This window comes from Tamandua tetradactyla, chromosome 5 (assembly GCF_023851605.1).
Source record: "Tamandua tetradactyla isolate mTamTet1 chromosome 5, mTamTet1.pri, whole genome shotgun sequence".
In the NCBI taxonomy this organism is placed as follows: domain Eukaryota; kingdom Metazoa; phylum Chordata; class Mammalia; order Pilosa; family Myrmecophagidae; genus Tamandua; species Tamandua tetradactyla.
The window spans coordinates 21,231,317-21,240,069 of NC_135331.1; the positions used below are offsets into that span (position 1 = coordinate 21,231,317).

Below are 8,753 nucleotides of genomic sequence, written 5' to 3' on the forward strand. Positions count from 1 at the left end.
TCCCCTCCCAATCCTGTTTTCCTCACTTAAAAAAAAAAAGTGTTATATTGTAAAATATATATACCAAGAAAAGAAAGACAAAGCAATAATTTTCAAAGTACACCTCAGCAAGTAGTTACAAAACAGATTTCAGAGTTTGTTTTGGGTTACCATTCCACTATTTCAGAATTTTCCTTCTAGGTGCTCCAAAACACTGGAGGCTAGAAGAAATATCAACATAGTGATTCAGCAGTCATACTCTTTTGTTAAATCCTATTCTCTCTGTCATAACTCCTCCTTCTCCTTTGATCCTTCTCCCAATCTTTAGGGATCTTTGGGCTATGCCCTTCTGACTTTTTCATTTTAAGAAGGGGTGTGGACACTAAAGGAGAGGGGGATATAATTAGCTGATAATCTTAGAGAGGCGGGTCCCGCTGGGTTTCAGGATTTATCTGACCTAGGAACTCTCTGGAAATTATAGGTTCCAGGTTCCAGCAAACTTAGTGCATGAAACTTTTATAGTTTTAGTTCCAGCCCTAGGCATTCTTAAGAGGTAACAAGAATGATGCTGCTTGGGGTTTAGCAAAGCATAGCAATGAGCACTCTCTGAAGCTTGCATAAGAGTAGCCTCCAGAATAGCCTCTTGACTCTTTTTGATCTCTCTTAGCCACTGATGCCTTATTTTACTACATTTCTTTTCCCCTTTCTGTCACAAAGTCATTGTCGATCCCACAGTGCCAGGGCCAGACTCATCCCTGGGAGACATGTCCCACATTGTCAGGGAGATTTTCACCCCTTCATGCCATGTCCCAAGTAGGGGAAGGTCATAGTTTTCCTTACAGAGCTGGGCAACAAAAGAGGTTCCCTGGAAGCCGCTCTCAGGCCTCATTATAGGTTATCTTAGCTTCTCCTACGCAGAAATAAGTTTCATAAGGGCAAGCCTCAAAATCAAGGGCTTGGCCTATTTTCTTGGAAGTCCCCAATGGTTGAGAGGGTACCTGGGGATTCCCACATGGGAAAGTTTAATAGTTTCACTTTTTTTTAATCCCCCTTCGGACCCTCAAGGGACTCTACCAATACTTTTTAATTATCAGCCCCCCATGTTCTGAGACGTATTCTGGTATCACATTAAGCTATACAGAATTACAAGGACTCCTTACTGTTCTGTACTCCAGGAGTTTGGGTTGTTTAAATGAGTTATCCAGACAGGTTGATTTAGATTGTGTGTTACAGAAACTTAGGTTCGAGACATAATAAGCCTCTCTGCTTTTGGGCTCATTCAGTACGTGAAAGTCTAGGGTGCAAACACTGTCATCTTTTTACCCTGTATTCTGGTTTACCTTAGTGTCACCCAGATTGGTTTCATTGTTATCTCTAATCAAAGACTGATCTCTCTTTCGGTTATTTTAACTGTTATTGTGTAAGCTATGCTGACGCTCGGGGCTGTAGCACTCCATTTCTGGGTCTTAGGTGTCACAGAGTTACTCAAAGTTCCAGGGAATTACTAACTGAAACACACAGAGTTCAGTGTCTCAGAATCTAGAAACAGATTTACAACTTCAGGCTAAGTGGGGCTGTGATAAGAGTTTACAATCTAGGCTCTGATTTTCTTATAAGTATTTCCTGAAAGAGACCACAGCACATTTGCTCTTTTGTTCCCAGCTTATTTTGCACAGCACATTGTCCTCAAGGTTTATTCAGTTTGTTGTGTGCCTCTGACATCCTTCCTTTTTGTAACCGCTCCATATTCCATCATACAGATGCATCACACAGTTCGCCATTGTGCTTCTCAGTCATCGAACCCTTTGGCTCCCTCCATCTCGCGCACCATGGATAATGTCTAAAATAAACAATCCATGTCTTACACTCTCCTCACTTGGTTGTCCAATCAGCAGCACTCTGAACTTTAGACAGTTTTCATGGGTCTATAGAGGCAAAGAACCAACAAACACAACCTACTAAGTATCAGATCAAATCTATCTCTTATCTCTTTTCCCTCCTCCCCAGTTGGTTGCTGCTAGTAGAGCTGTAGTACTGCTGATGTCTTCCTGTTAATTATTAGCTATAGCTCGCAATTTTAGCTTTCCCGCTATACCCTATACTACTAACTCTTGTCCAATATTGAACCTTTGAAACAGTTCATGCGAGAACTTCTTTATAATTGCAGATTTAATCAGTGAGATACATGGCACTATGCATCCCCTTTCAATCACATTCATCTTCAATATGGCAATGTTATTTGTAACCCTACTAATTAGTTACCACCACTTCTATCCACTCCCTTGCATTTAAGCTCAACCTTAATGGGTAGACTTTCCCCCATCTCGAGCTTCTGTGTACCTCTAAGTCTGCTCTATTCTACAGGGTAATCTCTGAGATTACCTTTACCAGAGACATAATAGAGAAATCATACAGGATCAGTCCTTTTGTGTCTGACTTATTTCACTCAGCATTACGTCCTCAAGGTTCATCCACATTGTCTTATATGCTTCAGGACCTCATTTCATTTTACTGTTGCATAATATTCCATTGCATATATATACCGCATTTTGTTTATCCACTCATCTGTTGATGGGCGTTTGGATTGTTTCCATCTTTTGGTGATTATGAATAGTGCCGCTATGAATATCGATGTGCAAATGTCTCTTCATGTCGCTGCTTTCAGCTTTTCTGGGTATATACTGAGTATTGGTACTGATGGGCCACAGGGCAACTCAATATTTAGTTTTCTGAGGAATCACCAAGCTGTTCTCCACAGCAGCTACATTATTATACATTCCCACCAACAATGAATAAGTGTTCCAATTTCTCCACATCCTCTCCAACATTCGTAGTTTTCTGTTTGCTTAATAGCAGCCATTTTTATAGGTGTGAGGTGATAGCTCATTGTTGTCTTGATTTGCATTTCCCTTATAGCTAATGAAAATGAGCATCTCTTCTTGTGCTTTTTAGCCACCTGCATTAGCTTTTCGTATTTTTGTTTATTCATATCTTTGCCTATTTTATATCTGAATTGTTTGTCCTTTTCTTGTTGAGCTGTATAATTTCTTCATGTACACAGGATATCAAGCCTTTATCCGATATGTGGTTTCCAAATATTTTTTTCCCATTGAATTGGCTGCCTTTTCACGTTTTTGACAAAGTCCTTTCAGGCACAGAAGCTCTTGATTTTAAGGAGTTCACGTGTATCTATTTTTTTTCTTTTGCTGTTCATGCTTTAGGTATAAAGGTGTAGAAGCTACCTCTTACTACAAGATCTTGAAGATATTTCCCTATAGTTTCTTCTAGTAGTTTCATGGCACTGGCTCTTCTATTTGGGCCTTTAATCCACTTTGAATTAATTTTTGTATAGGGTGTAAGGTAGGGGACCTCTATCGTTCTTGTGGCTATTGATATCCAATTCTCCCATGCGCATTTATTGAAAAGACTGTTCTACCTCAACTCAGTGGATTTGGGGGCCTTATCAAAGATCAATTATCCATAAATTTGGTCGTCTATCTCTGCACTCTCAATTCTATTCCATTAGTCGATGCTTCTGTCTTCGTGCCAGTACCAGGCTGTTTTGACCACTGTGGCCTCATAGTAGAGCTTAAAATCAGGCAGTGTTAGTCCTCCCACTTCATTCTTCTTTTTTAGACTAATTTTAGCTATTCTGAGGCTCTTTCCCTTCCAAATAAATTTGATAACTAGCTTTTCCTAGTCTTCAAAGTAGGTAGTTGGGATTTGGATTGGTAATGAATGCATTGAACCTGTGGATCAGTTTGGGTAGAACTGACATCTTAGCAACATTCAACCTTCCTATCTATGAGCATGGAATGTCTTTCCATCTGTTTAGGTCGTTTTTGGTTTCTTTTATAGTTTTCTGTGTAAAAGTCTTTGATATCCCTAGTTAGACTTATTCCTAGATACCTGATTCTTTTGGTTGCTATTTTTTTTTTTTGGTTGCTATTTTGAATGAAATTCTTTCCTTAATTGTCTCCTCCAGTAGGTCATTATTTGTGTCTAGAAACATTACTGAATTTTGTACATTAATCTTGCATCCCACCACTTGACTGAATCTATTAGCTTACGTAAGCTTTGTCATAGATTTCTTAGGGTTTTCCAAGTATAGGATCATGTCATCTGCAAATAATGAAAGTTTTACTTCTTCCTTTCCTAAAGGAAAACTGTATTTAAATGGTTAAATGTAATACTGCAAAAGTCTCCTTCGGGGAATGGTGAGAAAAGGGGAAAACTCAACTTCTCCAAGTTGAATTCTTGATATTCTCATAAGCAGTGTGGACAACCAAAGCTATAGGCTGAGCCCCCAGTCTTGGGGTTTGTTCATATGAAACTTAACCCCGCAAAGGATAGGTCAAGTCTACTTAAAATTAGGCCTAAGAGTCACCCCCAAGAATACCTCTTTTGTTGCTCAGATGTGGCCTCTCTCTCTCCAGCCAACACAACAAGCAAACTCACCACCCTCCCCCTGTCTACGTGGGACATGACTCCCAGGGGTGTGGACCTTCCTGGCAGCGTGGGACAGAAATCCTAGAATGAGCTGAGATTCAGAATCAAGGGATTGAGAAAACCTTCCCGACCAAAAGGGGAAAGAGTGAAATGAGAAAAAGTGTCAATGGCTGAGAGACTCCAAACAGAGTCGAGAGGTTATCTTGGAGGTTATTCTTATGTATTACAATAGATTTCACCTTGTTAGTCAAGATGTAATGGAGAGGCTGGAGAGAACTGCCTGAAAATGTAGAGCTGTGTTCCAGTAGCCATGTTTCTTGAAGATGATTGTATAATGATATTGCTTTCGCAATGTGACTGTGTGATTGTGAAAATCTTGTGTCTGATGCTCCTTTTATCTACCTTATCAACAGACAAGTAAAACATATGGAATATAAATAAATAATAGGGGGAACAAATGTTAAAATAAATTTAGATTGAAATGTTAGTGATCAATGAAAGGGAGAGGAACGGGGTATGGTATGTATGATTTTTTTTGTTTTCTTTTTATTTCTTTTTCTGAATAGATGCAAATGTTCCAAGAAATTATCATGATGCATATGCAACTACGTGATGATATTGTGAATTACTGATTATATGTAGAATGGAATGATCAAAAGTTAAGAATGCTTGCGTTTGGTGTTTTTTGGAATTTTTAAAAAATGTAAAAATTAATAAAAAATACATAATACTGCATACTATAGCATATATAATGTATACTCTCTGTAGTTGTTAGGTTCAGGTGATGGTTCTCAGTTGTTCTTTTGCTGTGGACTTAAATCACCAGGATGTGAAATTCATCTGTGGCTGATTACATCTGCCGTCTGTTAAGTGTCTTGCCTTCTGCAATGAGTGAAATTTAATTTAATTAACTGGAGGCTTAAAAGGGAGAGGTCAGAAAAGAGCTCAGCAGCAGGGAAACTTTCACCCCTGGATGTCATGTCCCATAGAGTGGGGAGGGCAATGGTTTTACTTGCAGAGTTGGGCTTAGAGAGAAAGAGGCCACATCTGAGCAACAAAAGAGGTTTTCTGGAAGTAGCTTTTAGGCATAACTATAAGTAGTCTTATGTTCTCCGCTTATACTTCCTTCTTCAAATCTGCCATTGTGTGTCTCAGGTATATTTCTAATTTGATCTACTGTATCTTTCATCTCTTTGAGATCAGGTCTTTTTCTACTTAATCTTTTGAAATCTTCTTTATGCTCTTCCAGTATATTCCTGATATCCTTTATTTCTTTATAAATATCCTTGAGTAGCTGTTCTGTATTCTGTGTCCCCTCTGGTGTCTTGATTTGATCATTTGCTGGGTCATTTCTATTTGAGGGTCTACTAAAAGCTAGGCAGGGGTACACAGAGACCTGGTCTCTACTCCTGTTCCATTCACCCCCACCTCAAAAAAAAAAAAAACAACCCACACCTCAGCAATAGTAGGCCCCAAAGCCAGAAGGTAATACCACAGATATACTGGGAAGGGACTCAGACTGGTGCCCACAGAAAAGAGAGAAATTAAAAAGAAATAAAAGTATAAATACATTAAAATATGTAAATAAAAACTTAAAAATAATAACAATACTAATACTAAAGAAATGTAAGAAAGATATATTAAAGAAAAAAACTAGGCAGATAGGGCGTTTGCAGACGGCACTTACCACTTCTTTCCAGCAGATGGTGCTGCTGGGGCACCTCCAACCCTGAGGCCCGCCCCTCCCCTATGGCAGTGGCTGTCTGGGAAGATGGCATGTGTGGTGGGTGGGGGTCGGGGAAGTGGCTGCTGCGCATGGCGCAGGGGACTGGGAAGACTATCACAGTGTCCTGTGCCCCGCAGATCCACCATTCACTGTGTTCGGTGGGACAGCTATTCATGGTGCCGCCACCCCCAGTGGGGGGGGTCACAGCTGATCTGGTCCACCTGCCCTCCCTGTCCCATCTCTCTGCCTCTCTCCTCCCTGTGATCCCTGGGACAGTAGTCCCTGTGCCCTAACTTGCTCTGTGGAGCAGTGGAGAATCCAGCCTGCCCTACTCTGCTTTCTTCCTGGAAGTCCTCTTGCTTCCCTTTCTTTTTCAATGAATTTCTTTGAACATGTCTCAGTCTCTGTTTCTGTGGAACTCAACCTAAGGGAATAACATTTTTTCAATGAAGAAAACCCCAAGATCATATGGCTTCCCTGGCGAATTTTACCAAACGTTCCAAGGAGAATTAAGACCTACTCAAATTCTTCCAAAAGACTGAAGAGGAGGGAACGCTTCCTAACTCTTTCTTTGAGGCCAACTTCACCCTAATACCAAAGCCAGATAAAGATACCACAAGAAAAGAAAATTACAAATATATTTTATGAATATAGATGCAAAAATCCTCAATGAAATACTAGCAAACTGAACCAAACAGCACATTAAAAGGACTATACAGTGTTCACTTCAGCAGCACATATAGTAAAATTGAAACGATACAGAGGAGATTTGCATGGCCCCTGCATAAGAATGACATGCAAATTCATGAAGCATTCCATATTTTTTTAAAAAAGAAAAAATAAAGAAGAAGAAGAAGAAAAAAAAAGACTATACACCATGATCAAGTGGGATTTACCCCAAGTATGAAAGAGTGGTTCAACATAAGAAAGTGAATTGATCAATTAATAGACTGAGGAGAAAAAAAACAAAACAGAACATGATCATCTGAGTTGACAAAGAAAAGGCATTTGACAAAATCCAGCACCCTGTCTTGGTAAAAACACTCAGGAAAAAATAGGAATAGAAGGACACTTCCTAAATATGATAAAGTCATATAGGAAAACCTACAGCTAATATCATACTTAATGGTGAAAGACCGAATGCTTTCTTTCTAAGATCAGGAATAAGACAAGGATGCCCACTGTCACCGTTGTTCAGTATTTTACTGGAAGTTCTAGCCAGAGCAATTAGGCAGGAAAAGAAATATAAGGCATCCAAATTGGAAAGGAAGTAAAATTTTCCCTACTCACAAGATGACTTGGTACTATACATAGAAAATCCTGAAAAATCTGCAACAAAGCTACCAGAGCTAATAAATGAATTCAACAAAGTGTTAGGGTAGAAGATTAACATGTAGAAATGAGTAGTGTTTCTACATAAAAGTGATAAACTATATATATGAAGGGGAAATCAAGGGGAAAAATCCATTTACAATAGCAACTAAATGCATCAAATATCTAAGAATAAATTTAACTAAGAATGTGAAAGACATATACTGAAAACAAACAAACAAAACCAAAAAAAAATTGCTAAAAGTAATCAAAGAGAACAAATAAATGGAAGCACATTTATGCTCACGGATTGGAAGAGTAAATATTGTTAAAATGGAAAATCTACCCAAAGTGATTTATAGATTCAATGCATTCCCAATTAAAATTCTAACAGCCATCTTAGCAGAAATGGAAAAACCAATAATTAAACATATAGGGAAGGGCAAGTGCCCTAATAATTAAAACCATCTTGAAAATGAAAAATGAAGTTGGAGGACTCACACATCCTAACTTTAAAATTTATTATAAAGCTACAGTAACCAAAAGAGCATGATACTGGTACAAGGACAGACATATAGACCAATAGATTTGAATTGAGAGTTCAGAAATAACCCTCTCATCTAGAGCCAACTGACTTTTGACAAGCGTACCAAGTTCACTCAATTGGGAAATAAAAGTTTCTTCAGTGAATGGTGCTTGGAAAACTAGCTCTCCATTTACAAAAGAATGAATGTAGATCTCTACCCAAAAAATCAACTCAAAATGGATCAATGACCTACATATAGGAACCCAAATTATAAAAATCCTAGAAGAAAACATAGAGAAGCATTTTTAGGATCTTGTGTTAGGCAATGATTTCTCAGACTTTATGCCTAAAGCATGAGCAACAAAATAAAAAACAAACAGGACCTCATCAGAATTAAAACCTTTTGTGCATCAAAATGGTTTATCATAAAGAAAAATCTAACCTGCAGAATGAGAGGAAAATATTTCAAATCCACATATCCAGGAAGATTTAATATGCAGACTATGTAAAGAATTCTACAATTCAACAATAAAAAGGCAAAATTTACCCAATTAAAAAGTGGGTATAATACCTGAATAGACATTTATCCAAAGAAGATATGCAAATGACCAATATGTCCATGAAAAGATGCTCAACATCATTAGCCGTTAGGGAAATGCAAATCAAACCCATAATGAGATACCATTTACACCCACTAGAATGGTTACTATTAAAAAACAGAAAATGACAAGTGTGGCAGAGGATGTGGAGAAATAGGAATGC

The 8,753-nt window shown here is 38.4% G+C and overlaps 1 non-coding gene across 1 annotated transcript; it reads left to right on the forward strand.

Moving 5' to 3' along the window:
- Positions 1–6,872: 6,872 nt before the first annotated feature.
- Positions 6,873–6,979, forward strand: LOC143685302 (U6 spliceosomal RNA). The gene has a single exon (XR_013176548.1). It is a non-coding gene; the product is annotated as a U6 spliceosomal RNA (small nuclear RNA).
- The last annotated feature ends 1,774 nt before the right edge of the window (positions 6,980–8,753 follow it).